Source organism: Chrysochloris asiatica, unplaced genomic scaffold (assembly GCF_000296735.1).
Source record: "Chrysochloris asiatica unplaced genomic scaffold, ChrAsi1.0 scaffold00157, whole genome shotgun sequence".
Lineage (NCBI taxonomy): Eukaryota > Metazoa > Chordata > Mammalia > Afrosoricida > Chrysochloridae > Chrysochloris > Chrysochloris asiatica.
In genome coordinates, this window is record NW_006408675.1 from 1,271,013 (window position 1) to 1,273,969 (window position 2,957).

General features: G+C 40.8%; 1 protein-coding gene across 1 annotated transcript in view; it reads left to right on the forward strand.

Annotated features, from left to right (window-relative positions):
• CCDC125 (coiled-coil domain containing 125) overlaps window positions 1–2,957 on the forward strand; it is a 35,351-nt gene that overhangs the window by 18,137 nt on the left and 14,257 nt on the right. The gene's annotated exons all lie outside the window — the stretch shown is intronic.

The following is a 2,957-nucleotide window of genomic DNA, read 5'->3' on the forward strand; positions in this document are numbered from 1 at the left end:
AGAAGAGCATCTGGGTTAAACTGATTATATTCAGAGGTGGTTTAATGGGGCTGCCACTGATCAACCCAGGGTCTGCGTATGCTGTCCCCAGCACAGGCTGGTCTGCTTGTCCTTCAAAGTGGAAATTTCCCACCTCAGAAGATTCTGGATGCAATTTAGGATTTCACCTAGGATATTATGTAATGCAGAGGCTCCGCAGGAAGCCTCCTTCACTGGGCACGTTGTAGCACCATTTTAAGTATTCCAATCAGTTACAGGCAGAAGATGGACTTACAAGCTTTCTATGGTGATATTTCTGGCTATTCATTTCTCTCCCCCTCAAGTGTCTATTTTATAATGATATGCCAAGATTCAAAAGACAGCCAAGCATCTTAACATTATTTCCCCGCTTTTGCCCATTCCAACCATGTCTCAATCCCTGTATCCCAGAGCCCTGTTGTTCCAAGTTTGTACATACATCATTAATTACCTCTGTCTCACTTAGCCCATGCAAACCTGCCTAATTGTATTCCTGTCTGCTTTGTTCTTCCCTTCCCGTTCCCCTTCCCCTTCTTGTGCCCTAGCTGCTCTCAGGATTCTGTCCTTATGTTTGATTTTGGAGAGCTTGATTATTATATGTCTTGGTGATTGTCTTCTAGGGTCTATCCTTCCTGGGGTTCATTGAGCTTCTTGAATGCTTATCTTTTCGCTTTTCAGGATGTTAGGGAGATTTTCTTCCAGAAGCTCTTCAACTATCTCCTCTGTGGATTTCTGTGATTCTTCCTGTTCCAGAATGCTGATAATTTCATGTTGCCCAACATGAATCTTAGGCCTTCTTCAGAATTTTTAATCCTTTTTTGTACTTGCTCTTCTATCTGTAGTGTTGAGAGATTTATCTTCTAGCTCACTGGTTCTGCCTTCCATCTCTCTCATTCTACTTCATTGCCCTTTCAGTGTGTTATCACATTTATGATATTCTATTATTAATCATTTGGCCCTCTCTGTAGGTTTTATTTGTTTCCAGTGCTGTATCTATCTTATTTGATTGTTCCTGTAGCGCTTTCCTGACTTCTTCCTTATTTTTCTCAACTCCATTGTATAGCGTTTTGATACATTTTATAATCATTTTACTCAGTTCCTTCTCAGGCATTTTCAAAGCCTGCCCATCTTGCAGGCTTGTAGTGTATACCCTTTGGTTGGTTGATGATGCATGGAGGGGATTATAACCATAGCAATGAAATGATATACAATAGGATGAATGTAAAACTAATGTTCTCCCATGTAAACTATCACATAATTCACAATAAAACATTAGGGGAAAAAAAAAGCCTGCCCATCTTCCAGTGTGGAGTGTAGGTCTACTTCCAGCTCATTTGCCTCAGTCACTTTATCTTGTTTCTGGACATGTGCTGATATGGTTTTTGAGGGATATTCAGGGTGTGTATTTTGGTATTTTTTATGCTTTCAGATTGCCTCCAGGTAGATGTGATCAGGACATGGGCTTCCCTTTTCACTCCTCTTCCTGAGAAATTTCAAGATGGCCTCTGTTGGTTGTTATGACTTAACTCAGGATTTAATTTTCGGCCTGTTTCCTTTTTAGTCTGCCTTTCCCACTCCACAACTCCTGCTCAGGCCTTTTTCCTAGTGATAAACAGTTCTGGGCCAGCTGTGGCCATTTTGCACTGCCATTTGGTTTTAATTGGAAACTGTACCTTTAAATTTTGAGGACTTCTGTGCACATGTATATTAGAACCCTCCAGGGTGGGGGTGAGGTGTTCACTTGCTCAGGCACCCCTCTAGTCACCAGAATGGAAGTGCACAGTCAGCAAGAGACCAATGAACAGAAACAAAAAAAAGAAGAATGTCCATACCCTTATCTCTGCAGTTCTGTCTTGCATCCGTGTCTGCTCTGATTCTTTCCCTACTCAGTCTTAACCAAGATGGAGTAGCTGAGTGTTTTGAATTAGAAAGCAATGGATTTCTTGCTTCTGCTATAAATTCCCCTGGCTGTAAGCTTTCCAACCTTCTAAATATTCCTTTATATGTGGTTCAGAGTTCTGGAACCATCCCCTGAACCTGCTTGGTCTGGTATTCTGTGTTGCTGCTGACAGAGCTCCTCACTGAACTTCCACCCAATCCACCATCTTGTTTGTTCTCTTGTGTGTCCTCTCTTTTGGGAAGACCCTGGGGTAGTTCAAGAAGGCTGGGGTTGTGGTGCTGAAAAATCTAGGTTTAGTTCAACACATTTTGAAGCTAAACAATTTGAAATTTGTTTTTTATTATTAAGTAAGCTTTGTCAAACATTTTTTGAGTGCTAAAGAGGTATATTCCTTATATATGCTAAAAATGTAGTAGACTTTCTGAGTAAGAATTTAGTTTTTTTAAAAAGCATTTCTGTGGGGAGTGCCTGCTCTCCCGCGAGGGTCGTGGGACACGAGTGGATACGCAAAATCGTCGGACGAAGAAATGAATACAACTCAAGAGGCTTTTCAACTTTCTCTTGCTGTCTGGCTGTTCTCTCTAGCTCCTGCCATTGCTTCTGCTTCCTCTCTTGCTGTCTGCCCTCTGCTCTCTGCTGTCTGTTCTTTCTGCTGTCTGCCCTCTCCCCTCTCCCTCCTGCTCTCTGCTTCTTCTCTTGCTTCTGCCTCCCAGCTCAGCAAGTCTTTAGTTTTTATACTTAAAACTACACAGTACATAATGAACTAACACTTTGATCTTTTCTTGAATTATTACACAGTTAATTACAACATTCTTGCACCTGGTCATTAGACAACTTTGACAAAAATATTTCTGTGATGTTCAACTGACCTTCATCTCTTTCCTCAGCATATGATAAACGGTTTCTTCTTGTGTACACTTAAAGATTAAGTCAAACCGTACACAAATCATTGCTACTTATCAGACTACTGATTACACTTTCTTAATAACATAAGTTTCTACTAATCATTAATGCTTGCACTACTTCATTATTCTTACTG